Source organism: Emydura macquarii, unplaced genomic scaffold (assembly GCF_026122565.2).
Source record: "Emydura macquarii macquarii isolate MOO-44397 ecotype Brisbane River unplaced genomic scaffold, CSIRO-AGI_Emac_v2 contig_2473, whole genome shotgun sequence".
NCBI classification, from domain to species: domain Eukaryota; kingdom Metazoa; phylum Chordata; order Testudines; family Chelidae; genus Emydura; species Emydura macquarii.
The window spans coordinates 7,664,602-7,677,291 of NW_027132610.1; the positions used below are offsets into that span (position 1 = coordinate 7,664,602).

The window sequence follows — 12,690 nt, forward strand, 5'->3', positions numbered from 1 at the left end:
GCCCAATCCAGCAGACATTAGTCTGAGAGGGTTTTCCTGAAACGAGGACGGAAGGATTTTACCCCAGAATAACAAAACCTAGAACTAGAACTGCTTGAATGATTCATTGCAAATAATTTACCCAACAATTTTGTCCCTTAATGTAAACTTAAATGTAGGACAGACTAAATATAAATGGCTTGGCAGCTTGTATCATTAGCAAATTATAAGACAAGGTCAAAACAGCAATGTTAAAACTGCTTCTGATTTCCACTTCTACAAACATTTAGAAATTATTGTAAAAAACAAGTATTGGTACAATAATGTCACTGAAGTATGAAAAGAAAACTGTGAGCTGAAAAGAAATCCAAGAGACTGGAAAGTGGATGGAATAAATATGCATTAATTTCTTGCTTAATGCAGAATACTTACAAATTCTATTGCTACAGCAGAGAAAAATTACAGTAGTAATAGGTCCATTTAAAATTAATGTTTCTCAAACTCAAGAATCTCAATGCCACTATAAGAATATTACTGAGCCAGTGCTAATGCACTAGTGTTTTAACAATGCTGAGTAATTTTCCAGATGTCTTGTGATACTGTCTCTGAATAAGTTTCTCTCTCTTTTGCTATGTATGTGTTAGGGGAAGCTATCATCTTTTGAACAAGATTATTTCTTCTCAGAAACTTCTGAGACCATTCTCTCTAATGATTTTTGCCCTGTTGGACCCTGATATTGAGGAGGCCATCTCCTTCCCCCATGTAAGTGATGTTACTTAATGACCTCTAGCCTTCTGTCTGTTTTGCTTCTGTGATTTTAAAACTGCCATCGTCTGTACTGAAAAACGTAAAAAGTCATACTAATTATTGTTTTTTGTCCCATAACCTTGGAGAGTTAGATCAATAGTTCCCAACTGCTGATTTCTATTGGTACTTCCAACTTTTCTGACCCTAGGATCAACTTCCATTTCTTAGGGCTGATTCTACTGTCTTTACACAGAGTAGAATCTTAATATCCAAGCAGTCCTTCCAAAATTAATGGAAGCACTTGTATAATAAGGTATTATTTACAAACAGATGTGGAAGAATCAAGGCCTTTGTAGTTTGTATGGGGTCCAGGCCCCCTACTGCCTGCTTCTCATGTGATTGTGCATACTTCATCCTGTATTGGAGAATGATGTGCTCCAAACCCCAGTTTTGTACTCTGTTCCACTACGGACTGAAGTATGCATAACAGAATGGGAGCTGGTGGGCACTAGATGGTATATCTGAGGTTTAGCTGAATAAACTTGCAGTTGCCTGAAAAGGTTAGGTACCCGTGGACATTAGATGGCTTTCATGAAGCATCTATTTTCAGATGTGAGTATTTAATAAAGTGCCCTGAGCCATTAAAGTTCACTTGGCAGTTGTTTTTTCCCCTCTCCAAAATCTTATTCACATGATAGCCTGACTTAATTTTTTATAAAGGCCTTTGCACTGCAAAACAAAAGACCCAGTTACAGGACTAACTACAAAGGACAAAACCCCAGCAAAGAAGGAAAGGGCATATTATTCATACTGTGTCAGCAGCTTCAGCTCTCACATTGCAACCAGCTAGCAGGACAAGGGCCCAAAGTCCTATGAATCCCTTGCAACTGTTCAACCAGGGGCCCTCCCAGTCTCATTGGGCCAGGGAGTTGAGGGGAAGGGTATCCACAAGTGAAGCTCTGGTAACTGGATTTTAGTAACTGGAATGAGATGAGGGATTCCAGGACAGGGGCTGTCGGGGAGACCCTGGAAATGGGATGAAGCTGTGGGAGGCCCTGGTAAAGAGAGGGAGTGGGGATCTATAGCTGTGATTCTGTGTGAGAAGGGATTGTGACTCAGGTTCTGACAAGGAATGGGGGCAGGGCCTGTGGCAGACTCCAAGTAACTGTGGTGGTATTTAAATGGGAGTTGCAGGGGAAGGGGCCCCTGGTACCTGTGTGTGGAGTGAAGAGGGTGGCAGGTGGTCCCTGTAGGGTGACTTTTTGTGGGGGAGGTAGGGGCCCTGGTAACTGGGAGTCCCACGAAACTTGGTGTGTGGGAGGAGGTGGGGGTGGCCCGGTAGCTGTGTGTATGGAGGGGCCGGTAATTGTGGGGGGCAGCTTTAGTAACTGGAGGGGGGCTGGTAACTATGGGTGTTCCTGGCGGGGAGGGAACACCTCTGGCAGCTGGGGGATAGTCTGGTTGTGTGTGGGAAGAAAAAGAAGGACTCTGCTTGGACCCAGTAGCGGGGCACCTTTGTGCACATGGGGTTCACCTTCCCACAGGGTCCATCCACCCCCAGGCAGGCAGGCCACTCTCAGGGCTCTCTCCCTGCTGGGGACAATTGAGTGACAGGTCGTCTCCGTCCTCACGCCCGCCGCAGCCTCCGGCTTTCCCATTGGCCACCGCGCACGCCAATCATTTTGTGTGCGCGCGAGACTCCTGACTGCCATTGGCGGACCTTGCCCCGCCTTCCCGGTTTGCGGGCGAGTGGGCGTGTCTTGGGGGCGGGGCCAGCGGCGGGGGTACGGAGCCGGCGGTCAGGGGGGAGCGGCGAGAAGTCGTTCGCCAGGCGACCGTTTGCCGGCGGGTGCGGCGGACGGGCCGCGTCGGGCCGGCGCGCGGTGAGTGTGGGTGGCTGCAGGGCCGGCGACCCAGGCCGGAATCTGGAATGCTTCACAGCGGGCACCGGGGCTTGCCCCGCGCCGGAGCGACTCGCGGCCGCTGAGGCAGACTCCGCAGGGGGCGGCGGGTTCGCTCCAGCCCCGGGAGATGATCCCCCCTCATTCCCCTGCCGGCCCCCGGCCTCCCGCCGGCCCCGCAGCGCTCCCCCCCATCCCTGTCTGGGGGCCGGGGCCGAGGCCCCCCTGAGCCGGCTGCTGCGGGTGCCCGGCCCGCTGAGGGACGGGAGCGGTGGGGCGAGCCGGGCTGGATCCCGGGCTCTGGCTGGGAGGAGGGAAGACCCCCCGCCAAACGCTTCGCCTGCGGCCCCCGTGTCCTGCAGTCCCTCTGAGCCGGTCCTGCGGGCCCTGCGGCCGCCGCCCCCCCCCTCCCGCGGGGGAAGGGCTGGGGAGTGGGGGGATAATAGCTTCTCTAGGGAGCTTTGTGTAAACCTCCTCCCGCGTCCCCGTCCCGGCCACTCGCGCGCGCCGAGCACCGAAGGGCAGATTCCTCCCACCTAGATGCCTGCACGGCAGAGGGAGTCCGAAGCCATGCGGGGTGCCCCGTACTGCGGCCAGGACTCGTGGATCTGCTCTCTTCCACCCGCCCCCCCGATGCTGCCCATGGCTCGCTGGCCCCCATCATGCTCTTTATTTCTGAGTTTTAAAATAGGTTTTATTTCCTAAAATGCACATTTGAGATGTCCGTAAACTGCCCTCCAGACTTATCAAAAGCGACCTGGAGTTTTATCTCGGCAGCGGTTTTTTGGAAATCCGTTTCTTTTTTGTGTGGGAGGAAATGTGGTTTAATGGTTAGAGTACAAAAGGTTAGTTTGTGTTCTGATTCCCCTGTCTGCCACCTGCTTATTATGTTTTTGGCTTACTTACTTGGGACCTTTTGAAGTTAGTGGTAATATTTAACATGAATTTAATTTGGCACTTAAAGGCACACTGTCTTGAAATCTAGGCAGTTCTAAAAAAAGTTTAAATATTCCTTGTCAACTTTGGTGGTTTTGCAGTTGCATTTACCTTTTAAAATACTCTTCTCTTTCTGCCTTGCTGTATCAAAGATCCACTCAAATAAAAAAAATTGGGAGACTATTTTGACTATCCAGAAGATCAGTGAACTGAATATACCCAGTGTCGTCAAATGCACAGAATAAACTGAAAAAAATGAGGAATACGTTTTCTTCCAATTTTTCACAGTAGTAGTATTAGATGTTACTTGTAACAAAGGTAGTTAAAACTTTCATAGAAGTTGTGTTTTTGGTTTTTTTTAAGTTGAATGCTTCTTTCTAAAAATAGCAGTGTGGATGTTGTGGATTGCTCCTGCTGAGACTTGGATGAGCCACCTGAGCTCAGACCGAGGGGTTTAGCGTGGACTTGAGAACCCAAGCTTACCACAGGAGCCACAACATGCATACTGCTACTGTTTGCGTGCTGTTTTGAGTCCCACTAATGCAGGTTTGTCTACACTCACTGAGCAGCTTGCTCCCACTGTAGTGTAGATATATCCTCTGTGCCTCAATTTCACCATCTGTGAAATGGGACTAATAATTAACTACAACCACTTCAGACATAGCTATAAGATTCGTGGGTGGAAAGTGCAGTATAAGTATTTCATTTCTGCACTGAAAAAGTATAGTTGATTTAGTAAAATAGCCTTTTGATTGAATTTTTCTTATTCATATGTTGCATAAGGTTGGTTTCCAAATATTGCATTATTATTCCTCTGGGTTTTTTTTTGTTTTTAAAAACAATTTCATGATCCTGCAAGCTCTTAAGCACAGGTGTAAGACACTGTGGATAAGGACATCTATCAACCGCTCTGCTTATCAGGCACAATAGGACTGTCTGTCTGTGCAGGGCATGTGGCTTTTTTGAGGGGGTGGGTCCAGAACTGTAGAATTAAATCCTCCTGCATCTGAGACTCACCATAAACTTCACTACCTTTTGCTTCAAGCACAAGATTCAATCTTGCCTTAATTAATATAAAGACATGATACATGTAAGCATGGTGTTCATATGTTAAATAATACAGAATTCCTGCACCGTTTTTTGCTATGGGGAGGAAGAAAGAACCTCATGTGACAGATGCTAGTCATATTGCTTAATGCGCTTTGGATGAAACTCATGGTATGGTTAGAAGGACAGTGTAAGAACCTGAATAGAATAGACTCTTTGGAGGAGATTGTCTAAGGAACTTGTAGGAGTTAGGCACCTAAATCCAACTGACAATTGGTGAGAGTTAGGTGCCTAACTGCTGCTTGTGCCTTTGAAAAGCTTTCCTTTTAAATTTAGGGCTCTGAGTGTCAGAGCTTGGTCTAATTGAAGTTGATTGGTGTAGGATAGAGCCCTGATTTCCTGAGCTGGTCAGGGATTTGAGTTGTTTAGTGTGTGCAGCCAGGTCTCTATGTTCTGAATCCTCCCACAGTATGCTTTCTTGTCCACCCCTTCCCACAAGCAGGAGAGGGAGATTTGAGAAGTGTTTTGGCAGTTCTGCTGGCTGGTACTCTGTTCTTGCAGTGGTGTCTCTGCTTGGTTTCTACTTACCACAGTTTTGTACGCTTTAAAGTAACTGAAATAGATTGCATAGCAGTTCATTTTTGTTTTTGTTTTTGTTTTTAATAGTTCCATATTTCACAATATGTTGCTGGTCAAGTTGGTGAAAATGTAGCTTCACTGGTATGGACAGGGTAAACATAATTCAATATCCTATGCAGCCAATTCACAGCTACTGAAAGTTATGAGTTATACCATTTATGCCCAGTAGTGTATAATATTTTGGGTGTTCAGCATAGTTTGCTGCAAAGGATGTTGAGTTTTGTTGATCCTCTCAATGCCAGTACTTTCATGAGAAGTAGAAAATCTGGGGCTCATTATTTTAATTGGTATTTCTGAGTTTAGGGATCTGGTTACATTCTCGGTTTAGAAAGATCACTATATAAATGTACATTTTCCAGACAATTGCTTTTGTTTATCTTTCTTTATATGTATTGTGGTGGTGTTTGGGAGGCCCTATTATGTGGGAAACTGGACAAATAGAGTAAGAGACCATCCCTGCCCCAAATAATTTACCATCTAAATAGTTTAGGGGAACAAAAAGTGGTAGAAAGAGAATATTGTTACCCCCATTATACAGACAAGGAACTGAATCATAGAGAGTGCACCCATAGTCATATAGAAAGTTTGTGACAGTGCTAGGAATTGAACCCAGATATTCTGAGTCTTGGGGCTTATCTATGAATTATGGCAGTGGGAGTTTGCTTCAGAAATCACACCATGTTGCATAGTAATTGGTCCTTGTAGACCCTGCTGGTGTGCAGTAAAGGTTTCCTACTGCTCTTTAATGTAGTATATTAAAGTACACTAGGGAGCATTTAGTTTGCATCAGCAGGGTCTCAGACCAATTAATGTACAACATAGTCATCGAATTGTAGGACTAAACGGGACCTCGAAAAGTCTTCTAGTCCGGTCCCCTGCACTCAAGGCAGGACCGAGCATTATTTTAGAGTGTCCCTGACAGCTGTCTGTCTAATCGGTTCTTAAAAACACCCATTGATGGATATTCCACACCCTCCCTAGACAATTCGTTCTAGTGAATGTTAACTGAATGTGTTCTCATTTGAAATCCTACCAAAAAATAAATCCCAATGCTTGTCGGTAAACCCTTAAGCTGGCACACCGTACTTAATTTTACTCATTTCACAAATCAGACTGGGTTTAACGTAAACTTAATGTTACTCTTCATCTTAGCGTATCCGCAACATGCCTCAGATGACCTGTGACCAGGATTCATTACCAAATGGAGTCCGCTGCTTGGATCACTATCTTCTCCAGCTCGGGCTGAGTACTGACAGGGAGTGTGACATGAACACTAATCCATGCTCTCCCCTTAATGTTACTTAAACTTAGTATTTTGTATTTACTTATACCTGGTAAGGGTCTAGATTCAGCCTTTTAAATCTTTAACATGGAAGTTTTTAGCTTTTTCAGTACTTTGGGGACTCTACTCTGCTCATATATATGATATATATATCAGCTCCCATTCTTGGTAATACATGTATGTGGTACCAGAATAAAGGCTTTGGAATTCAATATGAGGTTGATAATGGAGCTAAGTATAGCTCCATTAAGTTCAGCAGCACTTTTAGGCCAAACATATTGAAAATACTTTTTTTTCCTGCATATTTATTATTAAAAAAAAAAATCCTTATTAAACTTATTTGACTAGGCATACTCAAGGTGAATTTGGAAAAGTAACAATCTTTGATGTTTTAAATTATGTAGTTTAAAGTGGCAGGATATTAAGGATTGCTTACCAAGTAACTATTTTAGATCAAATTCATTTAAGCTTTAGCATGACACACACGAGAACTATTAAGCCTAAAACACAAGATATGTAATTTACATTTTGCCAAAGTAAATTGTTTTAAAAATTTGGTAGCTTTTTATCAGAACTGATAATCATATATAGGGAAACAACTTTTTTACAAGCCTGTGTAGTTTTTTGTGTGCTAGGATCTTAGTTCTGCATAGAAGTTTTAGAAAGAACTTCAGCAAAATCCTGATGATTTTGTATGAGCTTTGTATGACATTGGCTGAGCATTAGCTTCACATTTTGTCTTGGACTTGGATAGCATACAGATAGTTTCTTCATAGTTTGTAAATTAATACTCATTCTGCAGATATTTAGAGATTTTGTAACTTGTTAAATATGATGTGACATCTGAAACATGCTGGTAATTGGGAGAGGGCATATATACAGATGCAGAAAGTATCATTAACATCTGTTATGAGTTCATACTCTGCAGACCTCACTGATTTAAAAAAAAAGTAATCTTGCTGTGCCAACTCTCATAACTTCTATTAATACATCATGAATAGAGTTTTACTATGACTTATGTGTCTTTCCCCACAGTACAAGAATGTAACAAAATTCCTAAAGATTGCCCAAAGAATGACATTTACACTTAGTCTAGTTGTTTTCTCTTATGTATCAATATAAATTAAACTTCCCTCAAACTGGATAGTAACTGACAATTTTCCTTCATGACATTACCTACTTCAGACCTCACTGTAGGAGTCTTGTGTCTTAACATATGAACTTTAGAATCATTTAGAGTAGTAAAACTGTTTGGGGCTATTGATTCATATCCCTTGGGTTGAGTCTGCACTGAGCTTTTTTGTAGCCTCCTACCATTGCAGTAGGACATTGTCACCTGGACCCAGTTATTCTCAACCTTTCCAGACTACTGTACACCCTTCAGGAGTCTGATTTGTCTTGGCTATCCCAAGTTCCACCTTACTTAAAAACTATTTCCTTATAAAATCAAACACAAAAATAAGGAAGTGTCACAGCACATTATTAATGAAAAATTGTTTACTTTCTCATTTTTACTGTATAATTGTAAAATAAATCTATTGGAATACAAATATTGTACTTACATTCCAGTGTACCTGAAGTCCATGCTCCACTGCATGGGGCTGAAGCCCAAGCCCTGCCTCCTGGGCTGAAGCATATAACTTAGCTGCATGGGGCCCCAGGCAGTTGCTCTGCTTGTCTCCCTATAATGTTGGCCCTGCACTTGCAAGCCCCTAAACCCATCCCGTGATCCCCCTGAGGGGTCATGACCCCACAACGTTGAGAAACACCAAACTAGGCAAATAGTTAGATGAATTGACGTATTCCCTGGACGACCTATGTGTACCTCTGGTTGAGAGCCACTGATGTAGACCTGTTCAGAACAGTAAAAATGCCAGTAGCTGGTTTACAGTAGTTCTCCCACCATTGTTAGCACTGATGGAGCTATAGCAACAATGGGAAATTAGAAAAAAATTCATTGTAGGTAAGGTTTCTGATCCAGTGTTCTGGAATGGGGAGAGTATTAAAAACCCGACCCCGACTGTCCCTCAGTGCCTCTTTGTTTGCCTAGCTTTGGAGGTTATAGTTTATAATTATTTCCTATGTTAACTTCGGTAGCTATGTTACCATTCTTTTTTTCTCTCTATTGCTCTTGGATATAACTACAGTAATGGTGGATTCAGAGAACAGAATTTGAAAGGTTCTCTTGCTCCACCAAAGTGCCTATTGCCAAACAGGCAAATACATCTCTTAAATTTTTGGTTGAAGGGGATTCCTCAAAAGGGTGTGCATCCTTTGTCACATTTACACCAATGTCATACTGAAAATTAGCCACAGGCTAATGAACTTATTCATGAAGGAGGCCGTGGCAGGGATTCGGGGACCAGATTAGAATTCTCTTTTCAGAGTGCCCTCAATCTAGAGTAATCATCCTTTAATCTATCCAGGACAGAGATTTGACCTTTTGCGTAGAGTAGCAGAAGTTTCTGGAGGTTCTGAGTACTGCTTGAAACTACCTGAGGTGGTTGTGCCTTAGAAGAATAGGCATTCAGATGGACAAGGCATCTTCCTTCCTTTTTTTTCTCTTCTCCCCCCCTTCCCTCCCCCCGCGCGCGATCACTTCCTTCTCACCAGGGTTCAAGTCACTTTGTTATTGCAGACTGGATTTTATACCTTGTCTACCTCAGTCCAAGTTCCTTGCCCATGTTTTAAGAGACCTTCTCTCAGTTTCTTAGAAGACACATTTTCTTAGCCACCACTCACTTGCTAATATAATCTATCTTTTTGTGACTTGGTGATATTCTCTAGTTGGCATGAATGTATCAACTAGCAGAAAAAAATGCAAAAAGCAATCTGGGTTCTACTACTCCAGTAACTACATTGCTAATGAAAAAGCAACCAGTGTAATAAGGCCAACTTTTTGTCATATATGTTACAGATCAAGGTGTGTATCTGCCTTGAGGGCTGCTGCTTTTTTTTGTTTGGTTTTTTTTTTGTTCCACCTTACTGGTTTCTTTTTATAATGTTGCAAAACTTATTTCTCATTTAGGTATTATAATGATTAAATGACACAAAAGCCCTTCTGTCAAATCTGGATTTGTCAAAATAAAGTAATTATTCCTTTCTGTCCATTTCCACATAAACACTTTGACATCACAGTATTTGGCAGTGACTGAAATATGTAGAGAAAATGCATACAATATGTACTTTTTGTTTTGCTTATTTTTATTTTTTCTTGTATAAAGAATGAGGTAAAACCATTTTTGAAATGTTTACTTTGAGTTTATTGCATTTTAACGGATACAGTCAACTGAAAATGTAGTTAATATTATGGAGGCACACTTGCAGCTCTATAGTTAAGGTTCAGTTGAATTTTGCCCTCAAAGTAGGGGTTCAGCCACTTGATATGTGAAAAATAGTTTGCTCCTCAACATTACAGCAAACCTACTCTTTGAATACAGATTGAGTTTTCTGTGAATGTAGAAGTAAAAGTGCATACACTGCAATTACTTTTTTTAAAATGGATCCTTTAAGAAACATAGCACCCTCAATCAGACTTTTTTTCTGGTGATTCTTCCAAAGTGATCCCAGCTCAGGTGGTGGTTACACACAAATCGGCAGAACTAAATCTGCAATTGTGATTTATGTCTATCAGTATTTGTGGTCTCAGAGCTTATTAAACTGTTTTTTAAAGACACGTTAGATTGCTACATATTTTTCTCTCCCGCATGGTATCATTATAGGGCAGAGTTGAGAATGGTTGGGGCAATCAAACTAGGGATGTAAATATTATTTTAAAAAGTACCTGTTTAAATTATTAAAATTATATCCGCTAACCATTTTAACCAATATAATTTTGTGTTGTCGTCCCATCCCGTGTGTCGTCGTGTCCCCCTCCCTCCCCCCCCCAGGGCGCTGGGTGTAACATCCTCAGCCTGGCTCTGTGGAGACCACTGTCTTGGACCAGTGGTCCCCGGTGTTCTGCAACAAAGTAGTTCTGCAGCACCTTCGCCTTGGCCTTCCCAGGCGGCAGCAGCAGTGTAGCCGCTTCCGTCATGGCCCGACACCATCACCATGGAGACTGAGCCCAGGCCGCCAGTTAACAGATAAGTATTAGTCTTAACAGTAAGACTAATACTTATCGGTTAACCGTTTAACCATTTGATTTAGGGATGTAAAACACTTAACAATAATTTCTAACATGTTTTGTCTGGGAATGTATGTTTTAAAAAAAATAGTGTCAGCTGAGTCTTCTGTCAGTTCTTGTTTTACAATTTCCTTTTCTTATTTTTTAAAATGTTTTCTCTCCTCTGCTTGCTTACCGAAAGGATCCACATAAAGAGGAAACTCCATGGGAACATGGAAAACAATGGAAGTGATATCAAATGCACAATGTAAAGAAACTGAAAAGTAGTTTTTCTCTAATCTTATTCATCCAGTATTCTTCTGTTACTTGTAGCTTTGGTGGGTGAAATATTTCAGACAAGTGTAACTTTAAATTTAGCTGTTCCTTAAATTATAAGTTGGGTGTAAAGTAAAAGTTTTCGATATTTTTACAGTATTTTTTACTCTTCTACCTTGCAGCTGTCTTCTTTGACCTCCTCTTTCTTGTATGTAGAAGATATGAGTAACCATTCATTGATTGACAGCATTGTCATGTGTCACTTACCTTGCTCAGCTATGAGCACGTGCAATACAATGTGCAAGAGCACATTGCTCTTGGGTCATATAAATTTCAGAATCATGTCATGTTGGTTGTACCTCGTATTTTCATTTACATTTTCAGCTATTTAAACAAACTGCCTGACCCCGAATGATTTCTGTTGATAAAGAAAGCAAGAACAGGGAACTGGATGGATTGGGTTTTTATTAATGGGATATAGGGCTTCTCTTCACTGCATTATCTTGAGTTTTTACCCCTGAGGTACTCCACTCGAGCTAGCTTAGTTTGAGTAAGAGCAGCCACATTGCAAATGTGTATCCTGAGACATCCTGGTGTTACTGAACACACACTGTCCCAGTTGTGACTTGAGTGGACATACCTGCATTCTGGAACCATATTCTTTAGTTTTTAAACATTGCACTGTTCCAAGCTGCTCCTTCCAGACTTCTGCGGTGTATTTAGGGGAAACTTTTTTTTTGTCCATTCTCGGCACATGGGTAGATATGGTATTTGCCTGGCAACTTATTAAAGTACACCACTTCTGCTTGTGTTTGTGGTCTGAATTCTGGTCAGAAGCCATGGATGCCACTTTAAATTATGATCTTTGTGAAATGCTGACATTAATAGAACTGATAATTTGGACTGGGAAACCATATACAGGTTATGAGATATGGTAGAGGGCCTTTTAGCAGAAGCTTTTCATGCTGAGAATGTGGCAACATAATTTCCTCAGGAGATCACACAACTTCCTTTTGTTCATTTTAAACCTTCTCCCCTTATTTCTACTGAAGAAACTCAAGCAAGTAAACATCTTTAAGTACCACCATAACCTGAAATAACATTAGGAACATCACCAGTACTGTTCTGTTCTGATGTCCCAAGCCTCCCTCAATACTTATGCACACTCCTCAAACCATTTTTAGAAGGGGGAACGAGGGTTAATAAATGTGAAACACTTGCCTTTAAGATGGACGGGAACCTTGGAATGCCCTTGGGATAGAAGTTGCAATTTAACAATGTAACAAAATTTAACATCCCTAGGGTGTGGGGGAACATCCAACAAAGCAGCCCGCCACAGTAGCATTTAATTTCAGAAAGGGGAACTACACAAAAATAAGGAATTTAGTTATACAGAAACTAAAACGTACAGTGCCAAAAGTGAAATCCCTGCAAGCTGCATGGAAATTTAAAGACACCATAATAGAGGCTCAATTTAAATGTATACCCCAAATTAAAAAACATAAAGAGGATCAAAAAAATGCTACCGTGACAACAATGTAAAAGAAGCAGTTAGAAGCAAGAAGGCATCCTTTAAAAAGTATATCTGTAGCAGGAAGCCTGCTAAACAACCAGTGGGGCTACTAGACAATCGAGATGCTAAAGGAGCATTCAAGGAAGATAAGATTCTTCTGGAGAAACTAAATGAATTCTTCGCATCGGTCTTCATGGCTATGAATGTGTGGGAGATTCCAAAACCTGAGCCATATTTTTTGTGTGACAAATCTGAGGAACTGTCC

At 42.0% G+C, this 12,690-nt stretch overlaps 1 protein-coding gene across 3 annotated transcripts in view; it reads left to right on the top strand.

Moving 5' to 3' along the window:
- Positions 1-2,569: 2,569 nt before the first annotated feature.
- Positions 2,570-12,690, top strand: part of WASF3 (WASP family member 3) — a 164,515-nt gene continuing 154,394 nt past the window's right edge. For 2 of the 3 annotated variants that reach the window (XM_067562904.1, XM_067562906.1), the window contains exon 1: positions 2,570-2,609. The gene's annotated coding sequence lies outside the window, so the exon portion shown is untranslated. The remainder of the gene's footprint in view (positions 2,610-12,690) is intronic. The other variant, XM_067562905.1, reaches the window with a different exon arrangement.